The sequence below is a fragment of the Muscardinus avellanarius genome (genome assembly GCF_963383645.1).
Source record: "Muscardinus avellanarius genome assembly, chromosome: 6".
Lineage (NCBI taxonomy): Eukaryota > Metazoa > Chordata > Mammalia > Rodentia > Gliridae > Muscardinus > Muscardinus avellanarius.
In genome coordinates this window covers 840,180-854,518 of record NC_137791.1, presented here as the reverse complement: position 1 = coordinate 854,518, position 14,339 = coordinate 840,180, and positions in this window count along the sequence as shown.

Here is a 14,339-nt window from a genome sequence, read left to right as displayed (position 1 = left end):
CCACCTTCTCCGGTTTCTGCCGCTTCCCAACATGTCATCAAACTAGGAATCCATCAGTGGGCTGGTCCATTAATGAGGTCAGAGCCCTGACTACCCCAAAGCCCACCTCGGGGCGTCTCTGCACCGGGGACCAAGCCTTCCTTCAACACATGGGCCTTTGGGGACCGTCCCAGACGTAAACCATAACGTGTTTTAACAAATGTTCCAGGAAGATCCTGCTAAGTCCCTTCACTTCAGTAAGTCTGGGGCACAGAGCTAGGTAAAGAGGAGATGAGATTTATATCACTCTGATGAGTTCAATCTAGTGGGGGAGATATCAAATTAGAAAGCTCAGAGATGTCACATAGGTTATTACAAAGAGTGAAAATACCCCCGAGAAACCCAGAGCGAAGAAAGACTGGGGATGGGGATATCTTCTTGGGTGGATCTAAAATTACCAAATTGAATTCAGGTGATTTCTTAACCCTTAACAGAGAGAATTTTCACATAATTGAAAATATTATTCTGGCATAATTTGTTTCTTCCTTCACAGGTTTTTTGTTAATTTATCTGTATATAATATTAAAGAGAGTATGACTAAGACTGTTTTGGGGTAAGTAGTCTGGGCAAATGGCTTGCATCTCTTTCAAAGTTGTTGATGTTTATATCTTTCAGAGCCCTCAGATGCTACCCAGGCTGAAATTCGTTTCAATCTCTTTGAAAATAGAATATTCATGTGTTTGGTTACTAGCCAAAAGTGTGTTATTTATTTGAAATGGTGTATGCATAAAAATATGCTAGCTTTCTCCCAGGACACTAATGGCTTAAGCATTGCCATTTGAAGATGTAGTCGGTTGTTTTGAAACCACTGAGTTGTTTTCTTAGGCCCAGTGCTGATGAGGGCTGATTTTATTTTCTCCTGTCTTTTGAAGCTCTCAAGAGGGAAGATGTGTTTTGAAACAGTATCTTGTGGTTGTTTAGCCCCAGCTTTCGAGGAGGGCAGAGGCCAGCCAAAATCTAAGGTGGCAAAGGGCCCTTCTTCACTTCTAATGCTCACACTTGACGCCCTGCTCAGAAACGATGGTGTACGAATGTGTTCCCTGAGGGGAACAGAGTCCTGTACTGTTTAGAAATACTAACAAAGATCCATGGGATGGCAGCAAGAGAGACTGCTAACCAAGGAAGACAGAGGAGGAGAGATACCACTATATGTCTTAGGGACGGTTCCTAACCCACAGAAGGGAGGCTGTGCAGAGAATATCCTGAAGGAGGTGGCAAGAGAGCAAGGGGGGCCCTTCTTGTACACACGCATGTGTGCACGCACACACACGCACACGCACACACATACCCCACTCCACTCAGAGCCTGAAATCCCAAGACCTCAGGGGCTCCTTCTCAGAAGCCCCAAGTGTGACAGCACAGAACCAGGTCAGGTGTCCCACAGTGGCCTGAAGGCGCCCCCAGGACGGTCCTGTGAACTGTATTAACCCTGGAAAACATGAGTCATACAAGACATCCACTCTTCATGGGTGGACCCTGCGAGGACAGGCTGGTCCCCGAGAGCAGAGCCAACACGGGTGTCCACCAGCCTTGAAGTAGGACAGGGACCAGGGAAGGGAGACACTGACCTGGACTAGTGTCCACCCCGAGGGGGACTAAGCCCTCCCTTCCCCATCACTGAGGAAGATGAAACGTGTTTCCTAACGCCAAGAGCTCGTCCGCACGGGTGAGCTGTGGCGCGCACACGAGTCCCCCGCGTGGAAGGTGGCAACTGCAGTTCACTCACAGATGACCAGGAGGAGGGCAGGGGCCAGCTCCCCAGGAGGGGGGCTCGTGACCCCACAGTGCTCACGGGGACAGCCCTGTTACCTAGGGCAGCATTGCACATTAAAGATGCTCAGTACTTACTGATACAGAACTGAAACGTGCAAAGCCGATTGTTGGCCGGTTATTCGTTGGAAGTCCTTGAAGAACTTAGAGGCTCTTGTTCCCAGTGCTGTCGGCTTATTGATGAGAACAACTGATTATAAAGAGTAATTGGAAACTGATTGCTGTCCATGACTAGAACTCACCACTGTGAGCCCCCCAAAGTAAAACACTGTAATAGCAAAGCTCCCCAGTCTGTCGAAAAGACAATCACTTCTCATGCAGATCTTTGTGCCCGTGTCTCTGCTCCCATGCCCTGCTCCAGGAAAGCCCACCCAAACTGAAAAGGCCCCCATCCTCAAAATTAACTAAAATTAACATTGCGGAGCTCACACCAACACTTAGCGGCCAGACTCATATACCACTGTAAGTGGACAGGCCTGGTGGTTTTCAAGGCTCAGTGTTTCTGTTAAACGCTGTGACCTGCCTCTCCCTGGTCTTACAGTGTGTCGAGTTTGTTTCGTTATCACTCCACTCTCCCACCTTTGCCTCCTACTCCCACTGAGAGTCTCCTAAGCCTTTTCTTCTCATGTATTATGAATAAATTCAACGCAGTTGTCTGGGATTTATTCCAAGTAAAGAACAATGAAACTTTAGCTTTTGATTTTTATATTCATAAGTTGTTTTTGGAAAGGGACCATTTGAGAAACGCTAGTAGTAATCGCCTGCTAGGCCGTGTTGTGAGGATCAGTACCCACAATTGCAATTTACTTGAAAGCAAAGCTCCAGGAGCCACAAAATGCTTTCTGGCTAGTGCCAAACCTAAAATTCCCTCTCTGGAAAGAACTGTTCCTTCCACTGGAAAGACAGACAGTAAACCGCACAGACCTTTTTGTGCTTATTTTGGGAATGGCTTAGTCTTTGGGCTCTAAGTAAAATCATTATTTTTGAGGGTATGTTATTTGACGAGGAGGGGTGCTGATATTGATTTATTCAAGAGAATGTTTTAAAGTAAAGCTATGGCGATCAAAATCTTAGCTGCTTAAGAAAGGGAGCCATTTCTTGCTCCTGCTGCATTTGCACCCGACTGTTTTCTTCAGATGGAGCGCCCTCTGTCTCTGTTTCTCCAATTATCATGGTACGGAATAAGCAGTGGTGAGCACGCTGGCCCCTCAAGTCGGTGCCCAGAAGCAACTCAGGTCACGTTGGCCCCTTGTCCCTGGCAAAGAGGGTCACGTGGCCAGCTCCGACACGAGTGAGTCAGGGAAATAGTAAAACTTCCACGGGATAATGGTCGGGCTCGGGGAACAGTGATACTACCCACCATATTTTCCAGATGCTAAGCTATATACATTCATTCACAAGTGAGGGAACTTTTAGTTTAATATTTTTATATATAATAGTCATAACAATATCTAATATCTATCGTGTGTTTACTGTTTGCCAAGTTCAGGGACCGGCATCTTACAGGTGTCATTCCATTTACATGTAAGATGCAGTTCTGAAAATATTCCCATTGAAAAGATGAAGCAGCCAGCCGGGCATGGTGGGCATGCTTGTCATCCAGCACTCGGGAGGCTGAGACAGGAGGATCATGGTTCACGGCCGCCTCAGCTACTTAGTGAGGCCCTCTGCAACTCAGTGAGACCGTTTCAAAATAAAGAATAAAATAAAGGTCTGAGGGTGTAGCTTGGAGGTAGAATGTCCCTGAGTTCCATCCCCAGTACTGCAAAAAAAAAAAAAAAATCCCAGTACTTGGGAAGTTGAGACAGGAGGATCGCAGGTTCAAGGACAGCTAGGGCAACTTAGTGAGACCTTGTCTCAACATAAAAGATAAAAAAGAGCTTGAAATGTAGCTCAGAGGTAGAACACCCCTGGGCTCAATCCCCAGTGCTACAAAAAAAGAAAAGAAAGAAAAGAACTGGGGCAAATTGGGCTCAGACTATCTTACTTACACCAAAAGCAACAATTTGTCTCCAATGTACTGGAACTTGTACTCAAAGCTACTTTACTATGTTTTTCTTTTCTTTTTTTATAATATATGGGTAAATTTAATAAAAATGTTTACATGAAGAATTAGATTGTATATCATTCTGTACCAAAAATCAAATCGGAAATGTAAATTAATCAGCAGTATAACTATATTTTTCTTTTAAACTTGGTTTATCTCAGCCACAGAAGTCCCAGGGGTGCAATGTCCATCCAGGCTCTTCAGAGAGGAATGGAGCCACCATTCAGGAGAGGGGGCAGAGGTATCCTCGGAGGTTACCCCACACACCAGCACCTGGCCCCTGGGTCTCCCCAGGCAATTCCCAAGGAAATAAAAACTTCAGCTTCTGACTACAGAATCACTACTGGCATGGGGTTCTTAAAGCTGAGCAGAAATAATTTTATTGTTGCTGACATTTTTAACTGGCTCATGGGCTAAGGTAAAAATTATACCTCAGAATCCTGGGATGCTGGAGGGAGGGCAGAACAGTGGGCAGGGTGGTGGTTCCCATGTACATATCAGTATCAAAGAGCAAGTTCTAGAATTTATATATTAGAAACCATAGTAGAATTGCTGCTTGATATCTATGGGGTATTGGTTTCAGGACCGCCTGGGGATATCAAAATCTACAGACACGCAAGTTCCTTGTGTAAATGGGATACTATTTTCAAGTAACCTGTATACTATTTCCATATATTTTTATTTATTTATTTTTTTTTTTTATTTTTTAAATTGAAAGTAAATGTTATACATTTAATCTGTATTTGGTGCCCTCTTCCCCCCTCGTTTCCCTTCCCCCCTCCCGATACTTAATACCCAGGCTAACCTTGCTATATTCATACTTTTACACCTATTTGGAAATAGCCGCTCATCAATCAAGTTCAGCCTCCTTCCTCTCTTAGTTTTCCATTAAACTTTGCTGAGATTTCCCTTCCATTATCTGGAGTCCCTCTGGTATCCCCAATGCTCACTCATTTGGGCATATTAGAGGAAACATATGTCCCTTCCCTTTCTGTGTTTGGCTAATCTCACTTAACATAATGCTTTCCAGCCCTTTCCATCTTCTTACGAATGACGTGATTTTGCTCTTCTTTATAGCTGAATAGAATTCCATTGTGTGTATTCCCCATAACTTTGTAAACCCCCCATCTGTTGATGGGGGCCGAGGTTGTTTCCAAACTTTGGCTATTACAAATTGTGCTGCTATGAACATAGGTATGCATATGTTACTTAGTGAGGCTTTCCATATATTTTTAAGTTCTCTCTGGATTGCCTATTGATAGGTTGGGTTCCCCCCTTTTCCCCACAGGACAGAAGGTGGAACCCCAGAAGCCAGAAGTGGAGCTCCCACAAGAATCCAGGTTCCTTGAGACTCCAGGCATCACAAGGCTGATTCCAAATGTTGTGAGATTACGGATGTCATGAGAGAATCAGCATTCCCACACTGCAGCTCCCCCAGCCCCCACCCCCCAGACATCAGTACTTTTGCTCCGTCACGTGACTCTGCCAGCCAACCAGGACTACACGCGACTCTCTGGACTGCGTGTGGCTTGTCAGTCCCTTCCCCCATGGCAGGCAGACTCCCCAAAGGTGTCAGCTATTAGGCTGATTAAAGCCGCTTTTAATAACCTGGTTGGTGTTTGCCTCCGTTGTGAATCCCCAGCTCCATTTCAATGTTACGCCTATAACACCTAATACAAAGTAAATGCCGTCTAGATTGTTATTGTATATTGTTAACAAAAAGGACAAGAGAAAAATGTCCACACATTTTTCAGTAGAGATATAACTATTTTTTTTTCCAAACCCTTTTGATCCCTGGGTGGCTGAATTCACAGAGGCTAAACCCAGGGATACACAGGGCGACTGGACGTGGTTTAGCTCTAAACATAGGGGGGAGGACTTAAACACTAGATGCTGACCCAGAGGACAAAGACCAGGCATATCCATGACCATGATAAAAATAACGGTCTTCTAAGGGAAATCTTGACAGCTAGCAAATTGTGGAGGAGTGGGTGCTCTCAAATTGTGTCCTGAAGCTGATTTTACCAGAATTCTGAGGGGGCATTAAATTCCCAGGGAAACTCATCTCAGGAAGCCCAAACAGAAAGCAAGGAAATACAGCTTCACTGTCACTGGAAGGATGCTAACACAGAGAGGAAAAAGAGCAAGTGTCTTGGGTGCTGTATCTCCAGTTCACATAGCTAAACAGCAGAAACGGAGCCAATTTCATCATTCTGTTTAGAAAAGACATTCTTTTTTTTTTTTTTTTTGCAGTACTGGGGATGGAATCCAGGGTCATTCTACCTCTGAGCTACATTCCCAGCCCTATATTTTTATTCTTTATTTTGAAGCAGGGTCTCACTGAGTTGCAAAGGGCCTCACTAAGTAGCTGAGCTTGGCTATGAACCGCGATCCTCCTGTCTCAGTCTTCCAAATGCTGGGATTACAAGCATGCACCAACATGCAAGACAAAGAAAACCATTTCTAATTCATTTGTTTGGAATGTGCCTGCATATCACGATGCTCTATATTTCTACATAGTATATTTAAACCTATTCTCTAAAAATTTATTCTGGGCATTACTTATAAAGTCTATGAATATTATGAGGGTTGATAGAACTGTTTATTTCTTGAATTTTGCAGAATTTCAGGTATCTCTACTGAATGTGTTAAACCAAGTAATTTAAGTCAAGTTTTAGTTTCTAATAAGTCTATTTAGAAATTTTAATACACTGTGAAGGAAAGATAATCCTGGGATATATTGTTATGCATATTACTCAGACTCTGCAAATATTTGTTAAGTTGAATTGAAACTCCAAATATTAAATTTCTCATTTTCTGAATGGAATTTCAAAGGTTTCCTAAGGGTATAAGAACCCAAAGCCATACATGCACAAAAAGTATTGATTTAATCAGGCGAAGTGTGGCTTAAGGCAAAAAAAATTATTTTGGGACTTTTCCAGCTCTTTTCAATGGAGCCATTTTGAAAATTGTACTTTTAGCAACATGTTTTTGCTTTTATCTTTGATCTATAAAAAAAAATTAAACCGGGTGTAGTGGTGCACGCTTGTAATCCCAGCACTTGGGAGGCTGAGACAGGAGGATGACAGTTCACAGCCAGCCTCAGCTACTTAGTGAGGACCTCTACAACTGAGTGAGACCCTGTTTCAAAATAAAGAATTAAAAATAGAGCTGGGAGTGTAGCTTGGAGGTAGAATGCCCCTGGGTTCTATCCCCAGTACCACAAAAAAATAAAAATTAACACACAACCCATTCATTGCTGAACTCTCCAGAGAACAGAGATTCCAGAGACTTCTGTGCCTTTCTCTTTGGGTGTACTCTTTTGAAAGAAATAAAAGCATAAAAATATTCTACTTAGAAGGCTACATAACATTGTCTTTATAAAAATTATCTTTGGTTTTCTTGTTGTTGTAGTTATAATCCATGTCAGATAACTTCCCCTACCTTTGACAACAATTAAAAAAAAATCTTGCTTATTTATTTTAAATTGCCATCCCGGCCCAGTTTGAAGCTGTGATGTAGAAAATAAAAGCATTTTGCTAGGTCCTTAGAGCAGACATTCGCTTATTCACAAGTGTTAATGCCCTAGAAAAGAGCCGCATCGCTGAACTTTTGCCTAAACTTGTCTGGCCTTCAACAGGGCTCACATCCACTTAGATCCTCTTTTCCGAGCAGCTGCTGTCTCTCTCTCCTTCTTGGCAAATCTTTGCCTCCCAGATAATGAGGCAGCATGTTCATCTGCATAACAATCAGACCTCATCCCAGAAGGAACAGGAAGTGTGTGCTAGCCAAATGCACATTCAGTTGGCTAAGTAATAATGCCCGTCCATGCTGTACCCTGCTCCAATAATGAAGCATAGCTCCTTGAAACAACTCAGAGGCAAGCTGTTCTTCTAGCTACAGGCACTTTATGTTGCCTGGAAACAGCACATCTGCAGGCAGCAAATTGGACCAGGGAGTCTGCTTGGCACAGACCCTTTCAGAGGGTCCTCCAGGGCCTCCTGACCGCACACTCTGGGGCAGGGCAGCGCCAACCACCCACCAGACCTGCCTCTAGCAGGTGAGTCTCGGGGGTGAGGGGGTGGCCCAGGGCTCTATTGTCAGCCATCACTTCAGTAAACCACAGCCTGTGGTCCCCAGCTGTGCTCAGAATTGAGATCCTAACAGCACTGAATTGAAAAGAAACCAAGAAATCTCAGTCACGCAGAGATCATGCTCTGAACTTCTAGGTAGTTTGCTCCGCTCTGTCGACTGCTTACTTTCCCATGTGCAGGGTATAAATCTGTCTCTTCTTCATTTTCAATAACAGTCCTAACATACTGGTCAGGCTCTTGTAGGTAGGAGCCATTAGGCTCAGTCAAAGGGTGGTCCATACCCAAACACTGGGCTGGACACATCTGGCCTCCATCCTCACGGTCCCCGGAGTCTCAGCTCTCTTGGGCCGTGTCATCTCCTGGAGGATAAATGTCACCCTAGAGAATGCTGTTCATAAAACAGTTATTCACAGCTGAGAATCTCGGGAGACATGAGCACAGCAATGTTGAAAATTATCTACTAATTGTTAATCCTTAGGAAAAAAATGAGACAATTATTTTCGAAAACATGGAAAGTCTCAGATCATAAAAATTAAATTCCCAAATGTGATTTCATTTCCACTCATTAATTATGGAGAAACTCATAATTACTAAATTGCCATCAGCGTAAAAAACAAATCACCATAACGGAGAAGTCCAGTTTCTGTAAGAAATAATCAGGGGTCCTGTAGGGCCTTTGACGCCATCAGTACACGACTCCTGTACACATGTGCAGTTCGGCAACCTGCTCCACCTTCTCGGCATAACTTAAGGATGGCTTGGTTTCACTTATAAAGAGCTAATCTATTTCATATTTAAAATTTTTGCTGATTAATAATCCAGTACATTTTTCTGACAACTCCATTGTATTTTCAGAAATAAAGCTATCTATGAAAATAACACGTTTGGATTTCAGTGTTCGACCCTGAGTAATCTTCAAAGTCTAAACTTCAAAATAAAGCGTAAGGCTAAAGTAGTATGTTGGTAGATATTAGGACAAAGTCTGTGGGCAAAAGAAGGGAAACAAAACAGAAGTGGAGCAGCTTATCTTTATCAATGGCTGCGTGTGCACCTAACAGGTACTTGTTAAAAAGTATACCGCTAGTGGGTAATGGTGGCACACGCTTGTAACCCCAGCATTCAGGAGGCTGAGACAGGAGGATCCCGGTTCCCGGACAGCCTCAGCTATTTAGTGAGGCCCTTTGCAACTCAGTGAGACCCTGTTTCAAAATAAAGAATAAATAATAGGGCTGGGGGTGGAGCTTAGAGGTACACTGCCCTTGGGGTCTATCCCCAGTACCAAAAAAACAAAAGTACATGTCTTTGCAAGTAATTATATCTGCTAAAGGTATAGTCTTTGTGATTAACTAAATCACAGAAATTGAGCAGTGATTAGAAAACACTGTGGTCACTCTGGCCATTAAAGACATCTTGGAAGCCTTAGCTCAAATGTGCCCCAGCAACCCCCAGAGCTGGCCGTCTCCAACCTTCTCTGTTTGGTGCTCCTGAATCCTCTTGGTGGTTGCCTTCACCATGCACGGGCTTTCTGGGTGAGGCTCTCTTTCTGCCACTTCAGGTCCAACCCAGCAGCTACCCTTGGTGTCCTCTAAGTAATCCGCTAAGTCCTACCTGTCACTCCCAGCCCTCATTCCCCCTGGTCCTGCCTAAGCTCTAACATGAACGTGTTCATGAATGTGTTGCATCACGGTCCGTGTTACCTGTTAGGAAATCCTCCTCCCTGGTCTCTTCTTTCCTAAGAAACATTAAACAAGAAGAAAGGCTAAAAGTACTGCTTCTCTCCCCTCTCTCACGCACTCCTTTTCAAGGAGGCAAACGTCTTGAATAGAAAGTTTTAGAATCTGCACACCTACATGAGACCAGAAAGGTCATGGTTTGAGCAAGTCAAATTCAATTTGTAAGTAATTTAATGGGTGAGATACAGAATGGCCCTTTGAAGAGCTCATAAATTAGCTTAATTGAGTCTTGAGAGCTGTAATCCCAGCAGTTGCAATGGGTTCCTCTGGGTGGGGCCTGGAGGGGGCAGGTACATGGGGGTGCAGCCCTGGAGATGTTATATGATCCCTCCTCCTCCTGCTGCTCACTGTCTAGCCTCTGGCTCCATGGTGTGATCAGCACAGACCACATGCTGTCCCTCTCCCCATTTCCCACAGCCATGCCCTGAGGTCTATGGTCCCCAGCCTCACATGGACTCAACCTAAAAACGTAAGATAATAAATTTTCTTCCCCAGAATTCGCCTATAGAAAGGGCACTGGATTTGCAAACGACAACTTACTCACTGCTCATAATAAATACTTGATCCACGGAACAATATTCTGAACAAAAAAGCATTCTCTTTGGATAATCTGCTAAAGCACCATATTAAATTGAATGCTCAGTCAATGTTTATCAAGGATTATCAGCCTAATGATGTTTTAAACATTTATGAAGTACTTTTAAATGCTTATCACACTAGGGATATATGGTAAAAGGCCATTTCAAAATCAACAAGAAACTTCTGAGAAAAGTGTATGATCTCAGCTCTTCTTCCCCCAGGACTGAGCAGTGGTGCTTTAGGTCATGTTGGGGCTGAGCACAGGTGACAAAAAATCAACAGAGGGAGGAAGCCCGCAAAGGTGTCACGGACACTCTTCCTGAACACCTTTGCCCATCAGACATTGATTCTGGATAGAGAGTCTGGAGAGACTGGGACTCACAATTAGCCAGTAACTATAGAAATCATTAGTGAATGGTTTTATGTTGACCCTCTGCAGCACTGAAGACACCTGTAACTCATGCAAAACATCATGGAAAATACTACTGAATTATGGGTGGAGAGAAACAGGTGCAGAAGAAAACTTAGCCTATCATTCCATGGACATGAAGGGAACCACAGGCAATCTGAGTGTCATGCTGAGGACTCCTAAGTGCACGGGGAAACTATATTAAAAAGTTCAAATAGTCATTACTCTCAGGCAGGAGGTTAGCAGGAGAACTCAAGGCGCCCATCTTCCTGGAGTGGGTGAGGATTTCAAGGCCAAGCCTTCCTCGGAGCAGGAACTTGGTGCTTTCATTTTCCTCTTTAATTTTGAGTCTAGCAGAAAGTACGCTCTTGACTGCCCAACAAACACTTACTAGCTAAGTTAATAGATGCATAACCTCTGTAAGCTGCACATCAAGACCCTTTTACTATTATTTACCCCAGTTCATCAAATCATGTAGAAGTTAATGAACTACTGAATTCAGGAAAAACTATTGCAAGTTTGTGGACCTGGATTCTTCAGCAAATTGTATTCTTTCCTTCTAAATTTGTGGAATCACAGTTGCATTTACACTAGCACGTAGGTCAACATAGGAAATTTGAGTTCAGTAAAGCATCATTTGAGAAGCAAAAGCAAAAGAAATTAAGAAAAAGCAAACCTGCCATTTCTACTCCACATGTTCCCTAAGGAAACAGTTCACAAGTTGGAAGTTCATGAAATGCGGTTAACATGGAAGTAATTGAGCTTTTGTGAACTCAAATGCCCCTCTCCCAATGTGTCTCCAATTAGAAAAAGGCATTGGATGAATTAAATGTTTATTGTATTTGAAGTGTGGGATGGAGCCATTGTAACCCACGGTGCGTTTGCCAGTTTTCTGATTGTATCCAATCGTTGTGCTGAGATGTTTGTATATTGTGTGTGAAAAGCATGCATTTGCGTGTCTATTACCACAGAGCCATATACCCCGCGGTACGTACTGCTCCCAGCTGTGTCTGATGGAGTGCAGCCCATGAGGAAGCATTCTTTAAGTTGTAGGCGATAGTAAAAGAAGGCTTCACCTTGGCCACATTTTATGCTTTGTTCACATTACTTACTCAAAAAAAATCAAAATAAGGAAGGGAGTAGTTTGCTATACTATATGAATGTTGGAACTCAATTAAAATGTCCAATATTGAATAATTTAGAAAGTAGATTTCCATGATTTCTTGATTCTTGACTACACAGGTAGACCTGCTTACACAAACATTTAACAAATCCAATCTATTAATATTATGATTTTATGTATGTATATACAAACAATGTGAGTCAGATTGCCAATAAAGGAGGCTCATTTAGAGAGGAAACTGCATTTCTGAATGTCAAGTCTGTTTTGGTTTTTTTTTTTTTTTGGTTTTTTTTTTTCAGTACTGGGAATTGAACCCAGAGGCATTTTATCTCTGAGCTACATCCCCAGCCCAATTTTTTATTTCTTATTTTGAAACAAGAGCTCACTAAGTTTCAAAGGTTTTCTTAAGTTGCTGAGGCTGGCTGCAAATCTGTGATCCTCCTGTCTCAGCCCAAGTACTGGGATTACAAACATGTGCCACCACGCCCAGTGTGCCAAGATTTTAATCTAGTTTATTTTTTATCTATTTGCTTGCACATCTCTAGAATTATACAAATAGGCATACTTTTCACATGTATTAATAAATCAAATCTATTAATGTTATGTTTTATTATACATACATATACGTGTATGAATATGTGTATGTGTGCATATATAGATATATATACACATAGACATATATCTAAGTATATGTAGTGGTTTTCCAAATACTTAGAAATCTAGTTTTAATCAGATGAAGGTTGAGCATAGATGTCTATTTTGTTTACTTTTGGGGGGGGTACTGGGCTTTCTGGAAGCCCTTCTACCTCCGGGCTGCACTCCCAGACCTATTTTTATATTTTTTACTTTGAAACAGGGTTTCTTAAGCCAGCGAGGCTGGCTTTGAACCTGCGTGATCCTCCTGTCTCCACCTCCGAAGCGCTGGGATTACAAGCCTGCGCCACCACGCCTGGCTTGTTTACATTTTTGTGTGGTCTTTAAAAATCTCCCTGCCTGTCAATGTATTAATCAGACACATAAAGAATCGTTTCTGTGTGCATGTATGTCTACAAAAGTTTTCTTTGTATCCCACTATGATGTATGAATACAGTGCACCAATAAAAATTTAAAAAAAAGAGATTACAAGAAAGGAAAAAAAAAAAGAATCGTTTCTTTTCAAATCTCATAGGCCTGTTAAATTCTTCAAGTTGTGTTTAAAAAAAAGATTTCCCTCTAATGCTTCAGTCTAGTCTCATCTGTTCAACCCACTAATCATTTTCAGGTGACAGATTCCAAATTGGTCCCAATGTGTGTATGTGGACTTTTTTCTCCATCTTCTTTGAGTTAAATTTCTACTCCTTATCTGAATGTTATTTAAGACAGTTCATCAAAATAAAGCCACTAGGTAAAATGAGTTCTGGATTAATATAAAGAAGTTGTTACCAAATGAGTGCTATATATACAGATGGGTGTAGCTCAACAGCAACGATATAGACAGAGAAAGGGTAAACTGAGGCATTGCCATGACTCATCTGCCAGGAGTCTGTAAATGAATCTACGTTTTAGCACAGCTACCCAGTTGGTTTTAGTACCTTGGAAGGAGGAATCCAGAGAGTACCTTTGCTACTATTTAGGAAATAGGTTCTGCTGTGACCTAAGTCAACCAGAATGTATTTTTATAACCTTGTCCCACATAAAAAAGTAGCACAGAAAAATGCAAACTAAATCACTTGGGAAAGCTGATTCAGTGCACACATGTGTGTGTGCGTGTGTGTGTGTGTGTGTGTGTGTGTGTGTGTGTGTGTTGCATAGTATCATCACCTTAGCATCAGCACAAAGAAGGAAAAACAAAACAACCTAAACTATGAAAACAAGACAAAAGCAACAGCGTCTCCTAATACCATCGATGCATATGTACCAATCTTTACTTTGGAAGACCCAACATAGATGCAACCCAGCACTCAAGGTCCTCAGACAGAAGCCCCAGAGAGACCTAACACCAGAGAAGGGAAAAGTCCCCAGATGTGGGACTGTCGCCTCCGAGGTTCAGGGTTGCTGGGGCCTTGTGATTTTTGGCCGACACTGACGGCAGCTTAGCTATGAAGATAATTTAGTAAACTTAAACAGAAAAAGCTGAGGGTGCCATGATATGATCTAATTTAGGGAAAAGAAGTCTCTGGGGCCAAAACACTTGTATTGAAAAGACTGAGACAGAATGACATTGTTCGGGTCAGCACTAGCACTGACGTGACCCAAGATAACTGGTCACACAACTTAGAGGAAGGGAGATTTGTTTGCTTAGAATTTAGGGGACATCAGCTCATTTCATGAAGCTGGGTCTTTGGATCTCAGATCATGGTAGCGAGGACCAGAGAGATCGGAGAGACCAAAGGCTCTGTTCTCACAGCATGGAGGCCCAGAGCAAGAGAGAGAGAGGGCAAGGAGCCAAAGAGATTCAAAGACCAAAGCACGGTTCCTAAGGCCACGCAGCCGGGGTTCACCTCCAGCCACAACCCACCCACCTAAGTTACTACCCAATAAAGCTATCACAATGGTTTTGCACACT